General features: G+C 44.3%; 1 long non-coding RNA gene and 1 pseudogene across 2 annotated transcripts in view; both read right to left on the bottom strand.

The window, feature by feature from the left end:
* LOC131402225 (uncharacterized) overlaps positions 1 to 21,530 on the bottom strand; it is a 32,102-nt gene extending 10,572 nt beyond the window's left edge. For both annotated transcript variants that reach the window (XR_009218434.1, XR_009218433.1), the window contains exon 1: positions 21,153 to 21,530. This is a non-coding gene — a long non-coding RNA (uncharacterized LOC131402225). The remainder of the gene's footprint in view (positions 1 to 21,152) is intronic.
* A 7-nt stretch (positions 21,531 to 21,537) lies between these two features.
* Positions 21,538 to 24,855, bottom strand: LOC131402208 (peroxynitrite isomerase THAP4-like; annotated as a pseudogene).
* Positions 24,856 to 25,181: the final 326 nt, after the last annotated feature.

Genomic DNA, 25,181 nt, shown 5'->3' on the forward strand with positions numbered 1-25,181 from the left:
TCTATACCAGCTAAGGAAGGAGGGGTTTGTGCCTTTCCTGGAACCACTTGCTGAATGTACATCAACACACAAGTCCAAACCTACCACCACCAGATGGCCCAAGAGGTTAAAATATTGCATAATATTACCCAAATCTTGAACAGATACCCAAGGCCCCTGAGATCACTGACCTACTTTCATGGCTGGTCTCTCCAAGTTGGGGACAATGGAAACGGACTGGATTTTAGACTGTTGCTTGTACAATCATAGGACTTGTTTCTATAGCCCTCATGGGATGTTTACTCTCTTGGCTACAAGATGCCCTACCCCTAATAACTCCATTAATTACCCTTATTAAATATCCCAATCAACTTAAAATTAACTAAATTAAAATTAATCAATACCCTGATTAATTTAAAAACTTTAAAATTTTTATCGAGGAAATCTGCTTAACACAGAATACACCGTTGAGACCATTTTAAAGTATACAGTTCAGTGGCTTTTAGTACAATGATTATGTCATGTGGCTATCCCCCACTATCTAAATCCAGAACATTTTCAACACCCCCAAACAAACCCATACTCATTCGCACTATTTTCTCCTAACCCAAGCCCATGGAAACAACTCATCTGTTTTCTCCCCCTATGGATTTGCCTATTCTGGACAGTGCATTCAAATGGCATCATGCTATCTGTGGCCTTTGTGGATGGCTTCAGTGAGCACACGTTTCAAGGTTCATCCATGGCTGAGCATGTAGCAGTACCTTATTCCTTTCTATGGCTCTATAATATCCTATATTATGAATAGGCCACATTTGGTTTATGCAGTCATAACTGGATAGAAATTTGGGTTTGTTTCACCTTTGGACCCTTGTGAATAATGTTGCTTTGAATGTCCATGGACAAGTTTTTCTTTGAACATATGTTTCCAATGCTCTTTTGGACATACCTACCATGTGACTCTCCAGGTTAATGGTAATTCTAGGTTTAAGATTTTAAAAAATGCCAAGCTGTTTTCTGCAGTGGCTGCATCATTTTACTTTCCCACCAGTAATGTTATGTGGGTTTCCCTTTCTCCACATCTTTATCAACACTTGTTATTTTCCACTATGTTGAGTATAGCCTTCATTGTGAGTGTGAAATAGTATCACACTATGCTTTGAATTTGCATTTTCCTAATAATTCATGATACTGAGCATCTACCTAGTGCTTATTGGCCATCTGTGTATCTCCTGGAGACATGTCTATTCCAGTTGGTTACCCATTTTCATTGGCTTCTTTGTTTCTTATAATTGAGTTCTAAGAGATCTTTATATAATCTCAATATTAGAGCCTTCTCAGTTACACAACTTGCAAATAGAGGACACATCAGTACCCCACTTTTAACAATGGGTAGAATATCCAGACAGAAAATCAGGAAACAGCAGACATGAAAACATTAATGGACCTATCAGACATACACAGAACATTTTACTGAACAGCAACAAAATGCACTCTCTTCTCAAGGGCACACGGACTATTTTCCAGAACAGATCAAGTGTTAGGTCACAAAACAAGTCTTAACAAAATTAAGAAGACTGAAACCATACCGAGTAACTTTTCCAAATACAATGGCATGAAACTAGAAGTCAATAACAGAAGGAAAACTGGAATATTCATAATACATGGAAATTCAACAACAAACTCTTAAACAGCCACTAGATCAAAGAAGAAATCAAAAGGGACATTAGAAAATAGCTCCAGACATACAAAAAGAAAAAATAAAAACATCAAAACTTACAGGATGCAGCAAAAGTAGTACTAAGAGCCAAGTTTGTAGTGATAATCTTGTACATTATAAGAGAAGAAAGATGTCAAAGAAACAACCTGGCTTACAACGCACAGCATTAGACAAAGAAAAAATGAAACTCAAAGTTAGCAGAAGGATGGAAGTCACCAAGAAGAGAGAGGGAAAAAATGAAAGAGAGTATGAAAGATCAATAAAAGTAAGAGTTGATTTTTTGAAAAAAAATAAAATTGACAAACCCTTAGATAGAATATCGAGGAAAAAGAAGAGAGATGACTCAAATAAAGTAAATCAGAAATGAAAGAGGAGGCATTACAACTGATGCTTCAGAAAGAAAAAGATCAGAAGAGACTATTCTGAACTACTGTACACTCACAAATTGGGTAACCTAGACAAAATAGATAAATTCCTAGAAACAACCTATGAAGGCTAAATCATGGAGAAACAGACATCTTGAACAGACCAGTAACAAACAAGCAGACTGAATCAGTAATCAAACACCTCCCAACGAGAGGAGTGTAAAGTGAATGCCCGACTTCACCACAGACCCCTGAGCCAGCCTGCCCCAGCGCCAGGCTGACTCCCGTGGACCTAGCTGGCTCCCTGCAGGCTTCTGCAAATCCAGGCCCCTGGCTCACCCTGGAGCATGCCAGCTCTGGCGGCCCCAAGCAGCATCCCTGACACCAGGCTCCCACCAGGCTCCTGGGAACCCAGGCCCCCATCTCAGCCTAGGGGCTGCCATCTTCAGCAGCCCAAGGTGGTTCCTGTGACCTCAAGTGGTGTCCTTGGCACCAGGCTCCTGGTGGGCTCTGGTGAATCCAGACCCTGGCTCACCCAAGTTCCTGCCTACTCCAGGCAGCCACAGGCAGCACCCACAGCCAGAGGCAGCTTCCGCAACAGGGCACGCAGTGGGCTCCCACAAACCCAGGACCCCAGGTCACTGCAGCACTTACCGGCTCCAGCAACCCCAGGCAGATTCCATGGCATCAGGCTCCCTCGGGGCTACTGGGAACTCAGGCCCATGGCTCACCACACCACCTGCCAGTTCCAGCAGCTGTAGACAGCTCTCATGGATCCAGGCTCCTGGCAGGCTCCCACAAAACCAGGCCCCCCGCTCACCCAGGTGCTTGCTGATTCAGGCGGCCCTAGGCAGCTCCCATGGCACCAGGCACCAGCAGGCTCCCATGAACCCAGGCTTCCATCTTGACCCAGCACCTGCTGGCTCCTGCAGCCTCAGGCAGCTCCTGTGGCCCCAGGCCCCCAGCAGGCTCCCAGGAATCCAGACTCTGGCCTACCCCAGCACAAGCTGTCTCTCATGGCGTCAGGGTCCTGGCAGGCTCCCGTGAACCAAGGCTCTTAGCTCATCCCAGCACTGGCCAACTCCCATGGCCCTGGATGACTCCTGTGGCTGCAGGCTCTCAATCAGGACCTGCCAAACCAGGCGCCAGTGGAGCTACTCATGAACTCAGGGTCCCAGCTGTGCCCAGGGCCAGACACAATACCGTGGACCCAAGCTCTCCACTCACCCCAGTACCAGGCTGCCCAAGGACTCCAGCAGCAAGCCTGCCCCGGGACACCACCAGATGGCCTACCCAGGACCCCTAGATGGGCTGACTGTGAAGGCTTTGATTTGCTAAAGCCAGTCTGTAAAGGGTGGAAGAGGTGCCTACTTCTTCAAATTTGCAGACACCAATGGAGGCCACAAGGATCATGAATACTCAAAGACCCATGACACCACCAAAGAAAAAGAATAAAACTCCAATGACCGACCAAGAAATGGAGATATAGGAACTATGTGACAAAGACTTCAGAACAACCTTCTTTGAGAAATTCATAAAACTATAAGGAAACACAGATAGACTACTAAATGAAATAAGGAAACAGTGCATGAGCAAGTGAGAAGTTCAACATAGAAACAGAAATCTTTAAGGAAAAACAAACAGAAATTCTAGAGTTGAAGAACACAATGACTGAACTGAAAAATTCAATAGCAAGCTCCGAAATCAGATTCAACCATGTACAAGAAATAATTAGTGAACTAGAAGATGTGTCATTTGAAATCATCCAGTCAAAGAAGCAAAAAGTAAAAAAGGAATTGATGGGAACGGGGAAAGGCAGTGTGAATTACGGGATACCGTGAAAAGAAACAGATAAACATTATTAAAGTACCAGAGGAGAAGACAGGGAGAAAGGAAAAGAAAGTTTACTTAAAAAAATAGCAGCTGGGCCGGCCCCAGGGCTTAGCGGTTAAATGCGTCTGCTCTGCTACCGGCGGCCCAGGTTCGGATCCCGGGTGCGCATCGACACACCGTTTGTCCAGCCATGCTGAGGCCACGTCCCACATACAGCAACTAGAAGGATGTGCAACTATGACATGCAACTATCTACTGGGGCATTGGGGAAAAAAAGGAGGAGGATTGGCAATAGATGTTAGCTCAGAGCCAGTCTTCCTCAGCAAAAAAAGAGTAGGATTAGCCCGGATGTTAGCTCAGGGCTGATCTTCCTCACAAAAAAAAAAAAAATAAGATCTAAAAAAAAAAAATAGCAGCTGACATCTTCCCAAATCTGGGGAGAGATTTAGACATCCAAGGTCCTGAAGTCGATCTGTCACCCTAAAATTTCAAACTAAAACTTTCTTCTCCAAGACACATTATAACAAAACTATCTAAACTCAAAAAAAGGGTCAAACAACATGATCAAGTTCAACATGATGCAAATCAATGAATGTGACACACCGCATTAATAGAATGAAAGATAAAAATCATAAAATAATCTCAGTCGATGCAGAAAAAGTAGTTTGACAAAATTCAACACCCCTTCATGATAAAAACTCTCAATCAAGGGTTACAGAAGGAACATAATAAAAGGTTTACATGACAAACCCACAGCTAACATCATATTGAACAGTGAAAGGTTGAAAGCTTTCTTGCTAAGACAAAGAACAAGACAAGGGTGCCCAGTCTCAATACCACTCTTCAACATACTCCTACAAGTCTTAACCAGAGACATTTGGCCAGAGAAAGAAATATAATGCATCCAAATTGGAAAGGGAGAAACAAAGTGGTCTCTGTTTGCAGATGATATGATTTTATATAGAGAAATACCTAAGGACTCTCCCCCAAACTGTTAGGACTAATAAACAAATTCACTCAAGCTGCAGGAGACAAAATCAACATATAGAAATCTGTTGCCTTTCTGTACACTAACAATGAACTATTTAAAAAAGATATAAAGAAAAAAATCCTATTTACAATAGCATCAAAAACAGTAAAATACTCATAAATAAATTTAACCAAGAAGGTGAAAGGTCTACACACTGATAACTATAAGACATTGATGAAAGAAACCAAAGACACAAAGAAATGAAAAGATATCTTATGTTCGTGGATCAGAAGAATTAATACTGTTAAAATGTCCATGCTACCCAATGCCATCTCAAGATTCAATGCAATTCCTATTAAAATTCCCATGGCATTTTTCACAGAAATAGGACAAACAATGCTAACATTCATATGGATCCACAAAAGACCTCAAATAACCAATGCAACGCTGAGAAAGAAAAAGCTGAAGGCATCACAATTCCATTTCAAACTTTATTACAAATCTATAGTAATAAAAACGGTATGATACAGGTATAAAAAGAGACACATAGACCAATAGAACAGAATCAAGGGCCCAGAAATAAAACCACACACATACAGTTTGCTAACAATTGACGAGTCAGCTAAGAAGACTCCATGGGGAATGGATAGTTTCTACAATAAATGGTGTTGGGAAAACTGGATAACCACATGCAGACAAATGAAATTGGATCCCTATTTTACACCACTCTAAAAATGATACCAAATTGAATAAAAGACTTAAATGTAAGACAGCAAATATGAAACAACTAGAAGAAAATATAGAGAAAAAACCCCATGAAACCGGTCTTGACAATGATTTTTTTGGATGTAACATCAAAAGTGCAAGCAACAAATGCAAAACTTAACAAGTGGGATGACATCAATCTAAAAAGCTTCTGCACAGCAAAAGAAACAATCGGCAAACTAAAGGGGTTAATATCCACAATATATAAGAAACTCTTACAACTCATAAGCAAAGAGACCAACGAAACAATATGAAAATGGTCAAAGACCTGAATAGATACTTTTCCAAAGAAGACATAAAACTGGTCAACAGGTACATGAGAAGATGCTCGTAATCACTCATCATCAGGGAAATGAAATCAAAACTAAAATGAGATATCACCTCACACCTGCTAGAATGGTTATTCTCAAAGAGACAACACACAACAAGTGTTGGCGAGGTTGTGTAGAAAAGAGAACCCTGTGCACTTTTGGTATGAATGTAAATTGCTACAGTCACTATGGAAAAAATGTGGAATTTTCTTAAAAAAATAAAAACAGAAATACTACATAAATGAGCAATTCCACTTCTGGTTGTATATCCAAAGGAATTGAAATCACTATTCTGAAGAGATATCTGCACCCCCATGTTCATTTCAGCATTATTCACAAACTGAGGACATAGAAACAATCCATGTGTCCATCAATGGATAAACAGATAAAGAAAATGTGAGATATATCTATATATACACGAAATATATAATGGAACATTATTTAGCCACGCGAGAGAATGAAATCCTGCATTTTGCGACAACATAGATGGACCTTGAGGCATTATGCTAAGCAATATAAGTCAGACAGAGAGAGATAAATACTATATGTTCTCACACATATGTGAAATCTAAAAAAGCCCAACTCAAAGGAATAGAGACTCGGGGCCGCCCGGTGGTGCAGCGGTTAACTGCACGTGCTCTGCTGCGGCGGCCCGGGGTTTGCAGGTTCGGATCCCGGGCATGCACCGACGCACCGCTTGTTAAGGCATGCTGTGGCGGCGTCCCATATAAAGTAGAGGAAGATGGGCACGGATGTTAGCCCAGGGCCAGTCTTCCTCAAGAAAAAAGGGGAGGATTGGCATCGGATGTTAGCTCAGGGCTAGTCCTCCTCACAAAAAAAAAAAAAAAAAAGGAATAGAGACTAGAATGGTGTTTGCCAGGGCCTCGCGGGTGGGGAAAATGGGGAGATGTGAGTCAAAGTGCGCAAATTTCTAACTGTGAAATGAATAAGTTCTGGGGATCTAATGTATAGCATGATGACCATAATTAACAAGACTATATTATATACTCAAGGGTTGTTAAGAGAGTAGATCTTAAAAGTAATGACTAGACGGGGGCCAGCCCCGTCGCCTGGCGGGTAAGTGCATGTGCTCCGCTACTGGCAGCCCGGGTTCTGATCCCAGGCGCGCACCGACGCACCGCTAGTCTGGCCATGCTGAGGCGGCGTCCCACATACAGCAACTAGAGGGATGTGCAACTATGATGTACAACTATCTACTGGGGCTTTGGGGAGAAAAGGGGAAAAAAAAAACCAAAAAAAAAAAAAGTGATGACTAGAAGAAAGAAGTTAATTATGGGAGGAAATGGAGGTGCTAACTCACCATACTGTGGTAATCCTTTCACAAATCATCATCTTGAACATGAAAACTTACATATGTTATATGTCACTAATATTTCAAGAAATCTAAAAAAAAATCTCTCAACAAAGTACAACCCAGGACCAGATGACTGCACTGGTGAATTCTACCAAATATATAAAGAAGTATTAAAAACAAGCCTTCTTACGCTCTGTCAAATGTTGAAAAAGAGGGAACACTTCCAAACTCATTTTACGATGCCAGCATTACCCTGATACCAACACTAGACAAGGACACTAAAAGAAAATAAAATTACAGACCATTACACCCGATGAATATAGATGCAAAAGTCCTCAACAAAGTACTAGCAAACTGAATGGAACAGCGTATTAAAAGAATTATACACTACGACCAAGTGAAATTTATTCCTGGTATACAACGGGAGTTAAACATACAAAAATTGATCAGTGTAATATGCCACATCAATAAAATGAAGGGGAAAAAAACATGACCATCTCAATGGATGCAGAAAAACCATTTGACATAATTCAACACCCTTTCATGATAAAACACTCAACAAACTAGAATAGGAGGAAAGTGCCTCACCATAATAAAAGCCATATATGAAAAACACACAGCAAACATAATACTCAATGATGGAAGGCTGAAAGCTTTTCCTCTAAGATCAGGAACAAGGCAAGGATGCCCACTTTCACCATTTCTATTCAACACAGTACTGAAAGTTCAAGCCAGAACCATGAGGCAATAAAAATAAATAAATAAAAGGCTTCCAAATTGGAAAGAAAAAAGTAAAATGGTCTCTGTTGGAAGACGATATCATCTCATATGTAGAAAACATGAAAGACTCCACAAAAAAGCCGTTTGACCTAACATGAATTCAGGAAAGTAGCAGGATACAAAGTCAACACAAAAATCAGTTGCATTTCTATACACGAACCATGAGCTCTCTGAAAAGGAAATTACAAAAACAATTCATTTATAATAGTATCAGAAAGAATAACATGCTTAGGAATTAACTTAACCAAGGAGGTGAAAGGCTTGCACCATAGAAACTACAAAACATTTCAGAAAGAAATTAAAGAAGACATACATAAATGGACACATATCCCATGTTCATGGATTGGAAGGCTTACTATTGGTAAAGTGTCAATATTACCCAAAGCAATCTACAGATTCATTGTAATCCCTATCCAAATCCTAATGATGTTTTTTGCAGAAATAGAAAAACCCATCCTAAAATTCACATGGAATCTCAAGGGACTCATAATAGCCAAAACAATCCTGAAAAAGAACAAAACTGGAGGACTCACACTTCCTGATTTCAAAACTTACTACAAAGCTACAGTAATCAACAGTATGGTATTGGCATAAAGACAGACATAGAGACCAATGGCATAGAATAGGGAGCCGAGAAACAAAGCCTCACATATACGGTCAAGTGATTTTTCACAAGGGTGTCAAGACCACGCAACAGAGAAAGGTTTCTTTTCAACAAATGGTGCTGGGAAAACTGGATATCCGCATGCAAAAGCTTGAAGCTGGACCCCATCCAACACCATATACAAAAATTAACTGAAAATGGATGAAGGACATAAATGTAAGACCTCAAACACGAAAACTCTTAGAAGAAGACATAGGACAAAATCTTCACGACACCGGACTTGGCAATGATTTCTTGCATATGACACCAAAGGCACAGGTAACGAAAGAAAAACAATGGACAAATTGGACTCCATGAAAATTTTATAAGTTGGTACATCAAGAGGCACTGTCCACAGAGTAAAAAGGCAACCCAAGAGAGGGAGAAAATATGTGCAAATCATGTTTCTGACAAGAGACTGATATCCAGAATATACAGAGAAGTCCTAAAACTAAACAACTGAAAAACAAGCCAATTCAAATATGGGCAAAGGACTTGAAGAGACATTTCTCCAAAGAAGACTTACAAATGGCATATAAGCACATGAAAAGATGCTCAACACCACTAATTATTAGGGAAATGAAAATCAAAACCACAATGAGACACCACCTCACACCCACTAAGATGAGTGCTATGGAAAAGACAGAAAACAACAAGTGTTGGCCAGGGTGCGGCAAAATTGGAACCCTGGTACACTGTTGACAGGAATGTAAAATGGTGCAGCCGCTATGGAAAACAATATGGATGTTCCTCAAAAAATTGAACATAGAATTATCACGTGATCCAGCAATTCCACTTCTGGAGATACATCCAAAAGATCTGAAAGCACAGCCTTGAAGAGATATTTGTACATCCATGTTCATAGCAGTATTGTTCACAATAGAAAACGTGGAAGCAACCCAAGTGTCCACTGACGCATGAATGGATACACAAAATGTAGTATATCCACACAATGGAATATTATTCAGCCTTAAAAAGGAAGCAAATTCTGCAATATCCCACACATGGATTAACCTTGGGGACATTATGCTAACAGAAATAAGCCAGTCACAAAAAGACAAATACTGTATGATTCCACTTACACGAGGAACTGAGAGTAGTCAAAATCATAAGAGATGCAAAGTGGAATGGTGGCTGCCAAGGGCTGGGGGGAGGGGAGAAGGGAGAGTTATTGTTTAATAGGTATAGAGTTTCAGATTTATAAGAGTTATGGTGATGAATGGTGGTGATGACTGTACAATAGCGTAAATGTATTTAACGCCACTGAAGTGTACACTTAAAAATGGTTAAGATGGCACACTTTTTTGTTATGTATATTTTAACTCAATATACAAAAAGGGGAAAAAAAAAAGAAATGAGCTATTAAGCCACAAAAAGACATAGTGGACCCTTAAATACATATTGATAAGTGAAAGAAGCCAACCTGAAAAGGCTATATACTCTGTTCCATAGTTTTCATGTATTCCAATTACACGACATTCTAGAAAAGGCAAAAGTATGGAAACACTATAAAGATCAGTGTTGCCAGGAGTTGGGAGGCAAGGGACAAAGAGGTAGAGCACAGGGACTTTTAGGGCAATCCAACTCTTCTGTAGGATACTGTCGTGGTGGACACATGAGATTATGCATTTGTCAAAATCCAAGTACATGACAGCGAGACAGCGAAGCTTAACGTACACTACGGACTTGGTTATGAACACTGTAGCAGCATCAACTCCTCACCTGTGAGCAATGAACCGCACTAACACAGGTGGTCATGCAAGATGTTAACAGTAGGGGAAACTGCGGGGGAGGAGGGAGAAATGCTCTGCACTATCTGCTGAATTTCTCTGTCCATCTAAAACTTTCCTAAAAAACAATCTATTAATTAAAAATTAATCAATGGAAAGTAGGGAGTGGGTAGAAATAGGGATGAAACAAGAATATCCGAATATTGACAAATGTTGAAGCTGGGTAATAGGGACATGGGGGGCTATCACACTTTTCTGTTTAATTTGTGAATGTTCAAGGTTTTCCACAATAAAACATTTTTAAAGCTCCAGATTAAATCTAGATTATATATACAAGGAATCAAAGAATGTGAAGAAAGCAGATATTTTTGAAGCAACTATTCAAGGGGCACACTGAGGGAACGTGCAATCACACTGGATAGAGAGTGAACGTCCTGGTTCCACCAGGAAGGTTTGGAGCTCAGTGAGCAAGGCAGGCGACAGCACAGTCAGGGAAGTGACTGATAATGAACACGGAAAATGTTCGCCCTCACTGGTCACAGAAATGCCAACGATGGGCCCTGACAGAACTGCCCCAGGATTTACAACGTCGAGACACCCAGAGTTAGAGTGGGCTCAGGGACAGAGCACCACATCCTGTGAGAATGCCAATCAGCACCGGCTTTCTGGAGGGCAAACCCCCCGAACCCTGGAACCCGCAGGCCACTGGCCCAGCTGCTCTGTTGTACGGACTCTGTCCAAAAACAAAGTGATTGGGTAAAGATGATGGACTGAATAAACATATGTAGAGCCCCTTTGACATAAAATCCCTAAAAAATGACACAAAGATTCCTTCATTGATGAACAAATTCATAATAGCCCTGGGAACCATCAAGAGAGCCGATATTTTGAGGAAGACATCAAAGAGAGACAACAGCTGGTGACCGGGGACCCCAGTGGGGGGCTCCGGGTGGGCCATGGAGACCCAGCCTGGGTGCCCTCTCTTCCTCCCCCTCTTCCCCCTGCCGTTCACCTAACACCTCCTGCATCGCCCCTCCACTCCCAGCCACTGCCCACCTCACGCTCCAGGAATACAGGAGCAGAGGCGCAGGGCGCCCTTTCCACCAGCACAGCTGTCCTCTTGCTCTCTGCGCCTCCCCAGGCGGCGGAGCCCAGCCCTGCACCTCCTCAGGGCCCAGCACGCTCCTCCCGGGCCCTCAGCCTCCTCCTCTCTATCCGGTCCTCCCTGCAGCACCTGCTAGCTCATCTCCACCTTACAAACAAACTCTCCCTTGGACCTATGCTCCCTTTTGGCTACTGTCCACTTGCCCGACTCCCCTTCATGGCTAAACCTCTTAAGTAAAGTGCCTCATCCCTACTGCCCTCCCATGGCCCCCCTTCCCCCACTCCAGACCCAGCTTCATTCCCACCCTCTCAAGGAGACTGAGGTCACCAGTGATCCCACGTGGCCGAGTCCAGCCATCTTCTCTCCATTCTGATCGGAGCTGTATCCCACTCAGCTGAGCACCCCTCCTTTCTGCAATACCCTTTTCCCCTCGTGGCTTCTGCAACCTCATGCTCCACCATTTCAGTCCCCTTTCCTGGACCCTCTTCAGCTACACCTCTGCAAACACTGCCTGCTCCTAGGCTGGGCCCGGGGCCCTTCCACAGCTGCAGTGTCTCCAGGAAACCTCATTCAATTCCACGTTTTTAAACATCTCTGACCTTATCCTCACTCTGAAGACACACTGATGCAACTTTAAGAGCTTAGGTGCTAGCTCCCCAGCATCGGCACCTAAGAAGTATCTCAGACTCGATTCCTCTCAAAATTTCACTGTCATATGAGTTCCAAAATAGCATCAAATATTTCCAAAACGGAAGAAAAATTTGCATACAATAAATAGTGGTGAACAAAGTAACCGATAAAACGTATACTTACATCCAATCATGGTTGCTTGATGGGGAAAATAAGAACACAGAACTGAGATCAGACAGTCTCAAGCTGGGGAGTGGAAGGTGAGGAGCTGAGAGTGTAGAACACAGGAACTGATCAACTCTAAGCATTTCCAGAAAGAAAGGCAGAAACTGTTGTTCCTAAAAGCTGAAAGACACCCACTAGAAGAATAGAAAAATCATGAGAAAGCCTAACAAATTAAAAATTAAATTAAATGGTAGACTCAACTTCCAATTTATCAATAATCACAATTGTGAATCGATAAAATTGCTCTATAAAAAGACGAAGGCTCTCAAATTGAAATATAGTCATAAAATAAAGGGATATAATATGGTTGAAAATGAGGCGATAAAGAAATAAGACTTTAAACAAACAAAACGGGGTTTTCTGTGTTGATAACTGTCAGGAACACTTATGCACCTAACAATATGGTCTTGAAACATAAAGCAAAACTGGACAAACAAAAAGACACAGGCACCTCCAGAATCACAGGGAAACCTACCTTACCTCTCTTAGAAATCCACAGGTCATGGGGCGGCCCCATGGCTTAGCGGTTAAGTGAGCGTGCTCCGCTGCTGGCAGCCCAGGTTCAGATCCCGGGCGCGCACCGACGCACCGCTTCTCTGGCCATGCTGAGGCCGTGTCCCACATGCAGCAACTAGAACGATGTGCAGCTATGACATACAACTATCTACTGGGGCTTTGGGGGAAAAATAAATAAATAAAATTAAAAAAAAAAAGAAATCCACAGGTCAAGTGATACAGTAAGTTAGGAAACAGATCTGCTGACGAACACAAAAAAGCTAGATCTGGCCTCAGCCCGAGGGACAACAACGTAAGCAACTAGTGGAGAGGATGCATTCTCCTCAAACCACAATGAAACAATCACCACAATGGAATGTGTGCTAAGCCACAATAAAATCTCTAAATTGTCCACAAAGCAGAAATCTATAAATGACCATATTACTGGACCTTCAAGCAATAAAAGTAAAAAATAATCACAAAATATTGGCTCCCCTCCCCCAACCTATCCACTTGAAAATCTGTCCACACTCTTCTAAATCTCTCAGGTTAAAAGGGGGATCCACGCAGACAGACAAACTCTTTAGAAATGAACAGCAAGGAGAGCAGCATGAGGCAAATCCATGGTGTGGGGACAAAGGGACAGACAAAGGGACACAGCCTCCACTGCAGGTATCAGGGAATATCACCTGTACACGAAGAAGCTCAGCAGTTCCCTCCAGGAGCCAGAACAACACTACAATAAAACCAAAGACAGAAGAATGAAGCAAGGATTCACGAGGCAGGAACAACAACGTAGACCTGAGCAATGGAGTCAAGGGCTGGCTGTCTGGAAAGACCTGTAACAGTGAGAAAACTTCACAGTCTGACCAAGAAGAACAGACAAAGGCACCAAACTGTACCATCAGGTACGACAAACTACAGAAACAGCTTTAACGTGATAGGAGACCATAGCAGATAACTCTGACCAGGACATCAGCGGTCCTCAGCTGGAGCTGTCCTTACCCCAGGATGCATCTGGAAACACGTGGGATAGGTTTTGTTTCTTGCTTTGTCTTGTCCTAATGGTTGTTGCCCCGGGGGTCCAGGAGGTCCTGAACAACCTGTCACATAGAGCCATTTTCCACCTGAAGTGTTACTGACATCTGGAAAGACAAGCACTGATCCAGATTAAATGAACAATGTGGCTGAGCGGCCGAGTGGCGTAGGGGTTAAGTGCACGCACTCTGCTGTGTTGGCCTGGGGTTCGGATCCCGGGCGCGCACCGACGCACTGCTTATCAAGCCATGCTGTGGTGGCATCCCATATAAAGTGGAGGAAGATGGGCATGGATGTTTGCCCAGGGCCAGTCTTCCTCAGCAAAAAGAGGAGGATTGACAGATGTTAGCAAAAAAACAAAGAAAGAAAGAAACAAATGAATAAATAAATAAACAATGTGGTAGGGAAATGTTTTCCATGGATGTATAACAGGCAAAAGATGGTACCCTCAGTATGTAAGGAATATCGAGAAACCAACGTTTACAACTACTAAACTGTAAAAGAGTGGGAAAATCAGAAACATAGCCAATAAATACACCAAAAATATATCCAACCTATTTGTACAGGTGGAGAAATATGTATGTAAAGCACAGGAAACAGTCTAGGAGATGACACACCAAATTTTACCATGGACAAGGACAAAAGTTGGGAGATAGGAGAGAAATAGGAGTTTTTACACTTCTTAGTTTATATATTTCTGTAGTTTTAATTTTTACAAAAGTGAACGTATTCTACTCAGATATTTAAAATTTTAAAGAAATTATTAAAATATTCAAAATGACTTCAGTTCAAGGATGTTCATTAAAACATGAATGGGAGGAGTGACGTCAGCATCACGGCGGAGTGAGCTTTCCCGTAAACTCTTCCCCCGATAAGATACAACAAAAGGAACAGTCACAGACCAACAACAGAATCCTAGACAATGAAAAGCAAGATCAGAAAGATCCACACTGCTGCACATCTGAGAGAGGAATGTGCTAGGCCCCCGGAGGAAGTGAGGAGAGGTAAGGAGAACTCCTCTCCCTCCCCATCAGATCAGCGATCCCAGTCCACATGGCTCCCAGTGAGGGGGTAGGGGCGGCCCTCTGCGGGGAAACCATAGCCCTTCTGGCTCTCTCCGCCAATGGGAAACTCCCACACAGAGCACTCAGAACTGCTACGGGGTACCATCAACATCTGAGCACCCCAGGAGAGCGGATACCGAGGGGCGAACGAGAAGCCCCCCATGGCACAGACCCAGAGGGCAAAAGAGAGAGCACCTCCCCCGCCCACAAGCCGGACCCTGCGGATCACAGCAAACAGCTAGGGCAGAGTGCAGGGGGCACAGATTACACAGCCCTTTACCCCCACACAGTGGCGGCGGGTGGAAATTGCAACCAGATATTTCCAGGATGAGGAAAAACAAAGCCAATACAGGAACCACAATGCAATGGTACATGAAATCACCAGACCAGAAGGAAAATGACAAGCACCCAGAAACCAAAGCTGAAGACACAGAAATCCATAACCTAAACGACAGAGATTTCAAAATAGCTATCATTAAAAAACTCAATGAAATACAAGACAGCACAAACAATTCAATGAGATTAGGAGTTTCTTCACAAAAGAGATTGAAATAATAAAGAAAAACCAATCAGTGCTGATGGAGATGAAGAACACAATGGAGAAGATAAAGGAGAACCTGGAATCTTTAAAGAACAGAGCTGACAACATGGAGGAAAGAATTAGCATTATAGAGGATAGGAATACAGATATGCTCCAGATGGAAGAGGAGAGAGAACTAAGACTAAAAAGAAATGAAGAAAGTCTCTGAGGAATATCTGACTCTATTAGGAAATGTAACATAAGAATTATAGGCATTCCTGAGGGAGAAGAGAGGGAAAGAGGAAGAGAGCCTATTCAAGGAAATAATAGCTGAGAACTTCCCAAATCTGGGGAAGAAGCACGAAATACCAGTAAGCGAAGCCAACAGATTACCTAAATACGTCAACAGGCAAAGGCCCACTCCACGACATCTAGTGGTAAGGCTAGCCAGAGTCAATGACAAAGAAACAATACTAAGGGCAGCTAGACAAAAACAAAAGATAACGTACAAAGGAACTCCCATCAGGCTCTCAGCAGATTTCTCAACAGAAACTATACAGGCTAGGAGAGACTGGAATGATATATTCAAAATACTGAAAAACAAATACTTTCAGTCAAGAATACTCTTATCCAGCAAAAATATCCTTCAAATATGATGGAGAAATAGTAACTTTCCCAGATAAACAAAAGCTAAGGGAGTTCATGGCTACGAGACCCCCCACTACAAGAAATACTCAAGAAGGCCCTCAGGCCTGAAAAAAAAAAAGAGAAAGGGAATACAAAGCTTGGAGCAAGGAGAAAAATAGGTAGACAAACTCAGAAAAATAGTAGATCTTTACCAGAATAGCTTAGCAACCACTTAAACACCAAAATCAAAGATCAAAGGAAGGAATTCACCAAAAATGAATTTAACCTTATCACTGTAAACACACACCCACAACACAAGATAGAATAAGGTATAACAAGAACGACTTAGAAGGCAAAGAGGAAAGTGATTGAATTGACTTAGTATAAGGAAATAAGAGGCTATCAGATAATGGACTATCTCATACACAAGATTTTTTATACAAACCTCAAGGTAACCACTAAACAAATAATCAACACAAAATCACATATGGTAAACAATGAGAAAACTAGAAGAGTCATAAGACAGAACAACCAAACTGAATTGGCAGTCCGAAACAAATGGGACAAGAAACAAAAGAAATGCAAAAGAACCAGAGAATAAGTGACAAAACAGCAACACTAAGCCCTCATATATCAATAATTACCCTAAATGTAAATAGATTGAACTCTCCAATCAAAAGATACAGAGTGGCAGGGTTTAAAAAGCAAGACCCAACAATATGCTGCCTCCAGGAAACACATCTCAGCTCTAAAGACAAGCACAGGCTCAGAGTGAAAGGATGGAAGACAATACTCCAAGCTAATGACAAACGAAAGCAGGTGTTGCCATACTCATATCAGAGAAAGTAGACTTCAAGATAAAACAGGTTAAGAGAGACAAAGCAGGGAAATACACAATGATAAAAGGGACACTCCACCAAGAAGACATATCACTTATAAATATATATGCACCCAACATAGGAGCACCAATGTACATAAAGCAACTATTAACAAACCTAAAAGGAGACATTAACAACAACACAATAATAGGAGGGGATCTTAATACCCCACTTTCATCAATGGATAGATCATCCAGACAAAAAGTCAATAAAGAAATAGTAGACTTAAATGAAAAACTGGATGAGATGGACCTAGTAGACATATACAGAGCACTCCATCCAAAAACAGCTGACTACACATTCTACTCAAGCACGCATGGAACATTCTCAAGGATGGACCATATGTTGGGAAACAAAGCAAGCCTCAATAAATTTAAGAAGATTGAAATCATAACAAGCATCTTTTCAGGCAATAATGCTATGAAACTGGAAATCAACCATGAAAAAAAAACTGGGAAAGTGACAAAAATGTGGAGATTAAACAACATGCTACTGAACAACCAACGGATCATTGATGAAATTAAAGGAGAAATCAAAAAATATCTGGAAACAAAGGAAAATGAAAATATGCCATACCAAACCATATGGGATGCAGCAAAAGCGGTCCTGAGAGGGAAACTCATAGCGATACAAGCCCACCTTAACAAACAAGAAAAAGCCCAAATAAGCAACCTTAAATTGAACTAGAAAAAGAACAAAGCCCAAAGTCAGCAGAAGGAGAGAAATAATAAAAATCAGAGCAGAAATAAATGAAATTGAGACCAAAAAAACAGTAGAAAGGATTAATGAAACAAAGAGTTGGTTCTTTGAGAAGATAAACAAAATTGACAAACCCTTAGCCAGGCTTACTAAGAAAAAAAGAGAAAGGGCTCAAGTAAATAAAATTAGAAATGAAAGAGGAGAAATTACAATGGATACCACGGAAATACAGAGGATTATAAGAGAATACTATGAGAAATTATATGCCAACAAATTGGACAATCCAGAAGAAATGGATAAATTCTTAGACTCATACAACCTCCCAAAACTGAACCAAGAAGAAATGGAGAATCTGAATAGACCAATCACAAGTAAAGAGACTGAAATAGTAATCAAAAACCTCCCAAAAAATAAAAGTCCAGGACCAGATGGCTTCTCGGTGAATTTTACCAAACATTCAAAGAAGATTTAATACCCATCCTTCTCAAACTATTCCAAAAAATAGAGGAAGATGGAACACTTCCTAAATCATTCTACGAGGCCAACATCACCCTGATACCAAAGCCAGACAAAGACAATACAAAGAAGGAAAATTACAGGCCAATATCGCTGATGAACATAGATGCAAAAATCCTCAACAAAATATTGGCAAACCGAATACAGCAATACATTGAAAAGATCATACACCATGATCAAGTAGGATTTATACCAGGGACGCAGGGATGGTTCAACAACCACAAATCAATCAACGTGATACATCACATCAACAAAACAAAGAATAAAAACCACATGGTCATCTCAATAGACGCAGAGAAGGCATTTGACAAGATACAACATCCATTTATGATAAAAACTCGCAACAAAATGGGTGTAGAAGGAAAGTACCTCAACATAATAAAGTCTATTTATGACAAACCCACAGTCAACATCATACTCAATGGGGAAAGACTGAAAGCCGTTCCTCTGAGAACAGGACTGAGGCAGGGCTGCCCACTCTCACCACTCCTATTCAATATCGTACTGGAGGTTTTGGCCAGAGCAATTAGGCAAGAAAAAGGAATAAAAGGAATCCAAATAGGTTACAAAGAAGTGAAACTCTCACTACTTGCAGATGACATGATTTTATATATAGAAAACCCTAAAGAATCCATTGGAAAACTATTAGAAATAATCAACAACTACAGCAAAGTTGCAGGGTACAAAATCAATCTACAAAAATCTGTTGCATTTCTGTATGCTAATAATGAACTAACAGAAAGAGAACTCAAAAAGATGATACCATTTACAATTGCATCAAAAAGAATAAAATATCTAGGAATAAATCTTACCAAGGAGGTGAAAGACCTATACAATGAGAACTACAAGACATTATTGAAAGAAATCGATGACGACATAAAGAAATGGAAAGATATCCCATGCATGTGGATTGGAAGAATAAACATAGTTAAAATGTCTATATTACCTAAAGCAATCCACAGATTCAATGCAATCCCAATCAGAATCCCAATGACATTCTTCACGGAAATAGAAAAAAGAATACTAAAATTCATATGGGGCAACAAAAGACGCGAATAGCTAAAGCAATCCTAAGAAAAAAGAACAAAGCTGGAGCCATCACAATCCCTGACTTCAAAACATACTACAAAGCAATAGTAATCAAAACAGCATGGTACTGGTACAAAAACAGACACACAGATCAATGGAACAGAAGTGAAAGCACAGAAATAAAACCACACATATATGGACAGCTAATTTTCGACAAAGGAGCTAAGAACATACAATGGAGAAAGCAAAGTCTCTTCAATAAATGGTTTTGGGAAAACTGGACAGCCACATGCAAAAGAATGAAAGTGGACCATCTGCTATTGCCATTCACAAAAATTAACTCAAAATGGATCAAAGACCTGAAGGTGAGACCTGAAACTATAAAACTCGCAGAAGAAAATATAGGGAACACACTATTTGACATTGGTCATAGAGGAATCTTTTTGGATGACATGCCTACCCAGACTAGGGAAACTAAAGAAAAAATAAACAAGTGGGACTTGATCAGATTAAAGAGCTTCTACAAGACAAACGAAACCAGAATCAAGATGAACAGACAACACACCAGCTGGGAGAAAATATTTGCAAAACATACATCTGACAAGGGGTTGATCTCCATAATATATAAAGAACTCACACAACTGAACACCAAAAAAACAAACAACCCGATCGAAAAATGGGCAGAGGAAATGAACAGACACTTCTCCAAAGACGATATACAGATGGCCAACAGGCACATGAAAAGATGTTCAACATCACTAATCATCAGGGAAATGCAAATCAGAACAACACTAAGATATCACCTCACACCCGTTAGAATGGCTATAATCACCAAGACAAAAACAACAAATGTTGGAGAGGATGTGGAGAAGCAGGAACCCTCATACACAGCTGGTGGGAATGCAAACTGGTGCAGCCTCTATGGAAAACGGTATGGAGATTCCTCAAAGACTTAAAAATAGAGATGCCCTATGATCCAGCCATCCCACTACTGGGAATCTATCCAACAAACCTGAAATCAACAATCCAAAGAGGCTTATGCACCCCTATGTTCACTGCAGCATTATTCACCATAGCCCAGAAGTGGAAGCAACCTAAGTGTCCCTCGACTGACTATTGGATCAAGAAGATGTGGTATATATATACAACGGAATACTACTCAGCCATAAAAAAGACAAAACCGTCCCATTTGCAACAACATGGATGGGCCTGGAGGGTATTACGTTAAGTGAAATAAGCCAGAAAGAGAAAGACAAACACTGTATGATCTCACTCATATGTGGAATATAAACCAACACACGGTTTATTGTGTTACCAGGGGCAATGGGGGTGGGGGGTGGGCACAAGGGGTGAAGGGAGACATATATATGGTGATGGACAAATAAAAATGTACAACCCCAAACTTCATAATGTTATAAACTATTAAAACATCAATAAAATAAATAAATTAATTAAAAACATGAATGGAAAGAACCTCCCCATGACTTTAAGAGTCTCCCATAACTTTTCTAATAGTTTATTATGTCGATATTATTTCACATTTAGATCCTAACTCATTGGAATTTACATTTGTTTGAGGGATGCAACAGAAGCTGACTTTCTCCTGTTCAAGTGGAAACCAACCATCCAGGCACCATTCATTGCGTAGGTCTGGCTTTCACAGCTGACCTGCAATGCCTCCTTTCCCACCTGCTAAACCCCGGCAGCTACCGCTGCCTCTCGAGCGCCCTAGAGCGAGCGGGGTGAGCTCTGCAGCCTGGGCTCCCTGTCTGCGAGGGGCGGCTACCAGCAGAGCCTTCTCCCAGGACAGCAGCAGGCATGCTGCACACAGAAGTGCTCAGGGGCCGTGTGCTGCGGAGCAGGAAACCCCTCATGATGAGCAGGCAGTGGGGGAGCCCCGAGCCCCGGGACTGACCTTGGCTGGGGGCAGCAGGCTGCTAAGGCAGGGAGCCCCCTCCCTTCAGCTCGTCCAGCTCCTCCTGCAGCGTGTGCACCTGGCTGTCGGCGGCTGCCCCTCTTCAGCTCGCCGTTCTTCCCCACCTGCTCCCGCAGGCGGCACCCGTGCTCCTGTTCCCCCGGGAGCAGAAGCTGGAGGAGTGCAGCGAGTCGAGGAGTTCTTGGGCCCCCAGTGCTGACAGGATGAGCCCGCTGAGGGACGTGGGGCCGGTGTCGCTGTGCTCGCCCTGCACAGCTTCTGCAGCTGGCTTCGAGGTGACGTCTGTTGGAGTGGAGGGGCTCTGGGAGGGTTTCTGAGGCATCATTGTGAATGATGAACTTGGGGGCTCTGGGCCAAGCCCTCATTAGGCCTCAGGCTGGTCCCGCTGCAGCTGGGCTCCACGTCTCTCTTTCAGCCTCCTTCGCTCGACAGGCTCTGGGGGACAGATGGCCTCTCTCGAGTGTACACTGAAGAGAAACTGTAAGAAGGAAACCAGCCAATAAATCTGCACGCCCCAGATCCTGGGGGTAAAGTCACCCACGGAAAGGCCACTCTTACCCAGCAGCCCCTCGCTGGGAAGAGGGGGTTTCATCGCCAGCATCTACAGCAGACGTGTTTGCATCTCCCTGGCTGCCTGATGCTGTGGAGGCCACACTGTCTCCTGGGGTTCCTTCCAGAGACTCTGCGCCCAATCCTGACTGGCGGCTTCCCGGGCAGCCCTGGCTGCGGGTTCACCCTGCAGAGGGGCTCGCTTCAACTTGCGGGACCCCGGCTAGGCCCTCAGGTTTTCCCTCGAGGACGACGATGAACCTGCAGCTCCTTTCCCATCTGCCTCACTCGCATGTTCCCTCAGGCCCCCGGCGGCCTTCCTGGTGTCCTTCCTCCTGGGGCGGCCAGGGCCTTCAGCCCCCTCTTCTCAGTCAGGTGGAAGATGGAGGGCACGGCCGCGGGTTTGAGCACGTAGTACTGATCCTCCAGCCTTTCCGAGAGCTTTTTTTGGTGAAATGTTCACTACAGATGAAAGAATGCTTAGTGGGGTCCAGTCATCCCTGTGAACAGCTTTTAACCACTGGACCACACATTTTGAGCTCTTTATGCAGAGCCTGCAAGGATAAAGGAAAAGTAATTAGAAAGAAAGAATTAAATGTCTTGCCCTAAAATGATCAACTATAAAAGCAAAACAAGTGTTTCTGCGGACACCCAAACCTGTAGCAACTTTGCCCATTAAACCTTTAGTAAAGATTTAAGGAATCTTTAGTAAAGATTAAGGCACCTTCTGCTTGCAAGTTATTACTGGAATAGAAAGATGAAAGACCCACTGTCTACCTTAAGGAGCTCACCGTCTGTAGGGCAGAGAAGAAAGGAAGGGGAGGACCTCCTCCCAGGCTGTGGTAAGTGCCCTGTAGGGACACAGATGCTCGGGCAGATAGCACAGGATGGCATCAAGACAACAGGAAAGGCTTCAGGAAGCCCCGGACATAGTTCCCAGAAGCTCATGGCTGCCCAACCCTCCTGCTGTCCCTGGGATGCAGGACTTGGGGTGTTAAAACAGAGAGGGTTGGTCCCCCCATTTCAAAGCCAGGCCAGGTGTCGGCCAGCAGAGCCTCCCAGGCATTCAGCAGGGCGCCTGGCCCCAGCTCTGCGCAAGCAGCTGAGGATGCAAGACCGCCGCCAAGAGGAGGTCAGCCCCAAGAGCTGCAGTTCCGTGTTCCTCCTGTCCTTCCACTACCAGGAGGAAAGCTGCTCCCTGTACAAAGCAAGCAGCCTCTGCAAGACACCGACCAAGACACTTCATCATCTCTTCTCATTAAGGTAAAATCTCTATTTAGACCAAACTGTGCACATGGGCGGGGGTGGGGGGGGTGGAGGGGGTCTCTCCCAAGGGCTGTCCGCTCCACCTGAGGTCATCTAGCCCCCTGAGGCCGCTGTGGACCAGACCAGGTGGATACTAGGTCCTCAGGGAGTTTCAAGCAACATGACCTTCTAGCCTTTCTCAATGCTTTGTGACTAGTTACCAAAGGACCCCCACCTCCTTTGCCCCCAGACCACGTTAGACCACCACACGTGCCAAGAGCAGCCTTCTCTGCAGTGCTTTGCCTCATTCCCAAAAACAGTAACAAAACTTTTGGGACACAGGCTCTGAAGGAAACTGTCAAGAAAGCATGGTGGCTGACCTCTGAAACAAGCTCATGTTACTAGTTCTTTGGATAGATTGTAACAACTTCCGACTTAGAACAAACCACGGTAAACTTTCAATAAGATTACAGACAACAAGTGCCATTCAGGTCTTTCAAACTTCAATAACAACCTGCAACACGAAACAAAAGGATCTGCCAGGAGGTTTTCAAAGTAGAATGTCTTCAGTGCACTGTTCTGGGACCTCCAGTGTGGAGTCCAAAGGACTCGCTGACCTGGCTGAATTCCAGAAGCCCTCCTGAAGGGAGCCAGGCCAGGGGGAAGGCAAACCCCTCACCCCGCTGTGGGAGCCCAAGGAAGATAGTGGAGAGAGAAGCCCCTTCCCTGAGCCCCCAGGGTAAGTCTCCCTGTGAGGAGTGGGCTGCACCCGGCTCTACCCAGGATGCTGTCAGATGCCCAGTCTGCAGGGTCAGCCTCCCCATAAGGAGTGGGCCGCGCCCTCCTCCACCCAGGATGCTGTCAGATGCTGAGTCCGAGTCCGCAAGGTCAGCCTCCCCGCAAGGAGTGGGCTGCACCCTGCTCCGCCCAGGATGCTGTCACATGCAGAGTCCGAGTCCACAGGGTCAGCCTGGCCCGCAGGGTCAGCCTTCCCGTGAGGAGTGGGCAGTGCCCTCCTCCACCCAGGATGCTGTCACATGCAGAGTCCCAGTCCACAGGGTCAGCCTGGCCAGCAGGGTCAGCCTCCCCACGAGGAGTGGGCTGCACCCTGCTCCACCCAGGATGCTGTCAGATGCCTCTCCAGGACTCACCTCCAGCACAGAGTCACCTTTCCCTGCACTGCCAGGACCCTTCTAGCAACAGAGCGTCTGGGAGGCATGTCCATCAAAGAGGTACAAGCTGCATTTGCTCAGCCGCATTCCTGATCGCAGAGATCAAGGCAGACTCCATGCCATCAGAAAAGCAGAAAAGTCACAGCAAATGCAAAAAGATAGTGACCTAAGGAAGAACGTTTCCAGAACACCCTGTTTCTTGACATTGTTGGCCCCAGCCCGAATCAGTGGAGACCAGGGTGGCCGCGGGGTGGGGATGAGAGGGTGGTGGAGGCCATAAAGTGGGCGCCAGTGGCCGTGGTGGCCCGAGGCGCCCGGACTAGAGATGGTGGCACAGACAAGGCCACACAGCGCCCGGCGCTGACTCACCCGCTGGACCGGCCCGAGGACAAAGTGTCGCACGCCTCGGGCTGGACCGCGCGGGGGTGCTGACTGGGCGGCAGCTGCCGGTTACCTGTGGAAGGAGACAGCGGTTTCTCCTGCTGCCCGGCGATGGGAGCAGTTCGCGGCCGCGCAGGGATCACCATCCCGGGCCTCAGACTATCGCGCCACCATGCTCCGGCCCCCTCCTCGCCACCCCACAGCGGGACCGCCACAAGGGTAAGGGCTCCCGGCGACACTCTGTGGGACGTGGAGCTGATCCCCGCGGCCTGCAGGACAGCAAGATGGCGGCGCGCGCCTGCCCGTCGGCTGTAAAGCAAGATGGCTGCGCCCATGAGCCTAGGCAAAATGCCGGCCAACGCGCCCGCCCAGGGTCGCGCTGCCCAAACGCGTCTGTTCCGCTGCCCCCATGGGTCGCTGCGCGGGTGATCGGAGCGAACGACCCAGACCGCGGGGGAGCTGACTGTGCGGGCAGGCCCTCTGCGCAAGGACCCGCCGTACGCCAAGATGGCGACCCACGCACTTCTGCCTGCACTTCCGGCCTGGCCCGCGTTGCTCGGCCGGATTGGCCCCAGCGGCTGCCCGTCGCGTGGCGCTCATTCTCCCGGGCAGCGGAAAGAAGAACGCGGGTGAGGGCGTGCCTGGGCGGGGCGGCCTGGGA

Source organism: Diceros bicornis (assembly GCF_020826845.1).
Source record: "Diceros bicornis minor isolate mBicDic1 chromosome 32 unlocalized genomic scaffold, mDicBic1.mat.cur SUPER_32_unloc_2, whole genome shotgun sequence".
Classification (NCBI taxonomy): Eukaryota; Metazoa; Chordata; class Mammalia; order Perissodactyla; family Rhinocerotidae; genus Diceros; species Diceros bicornis.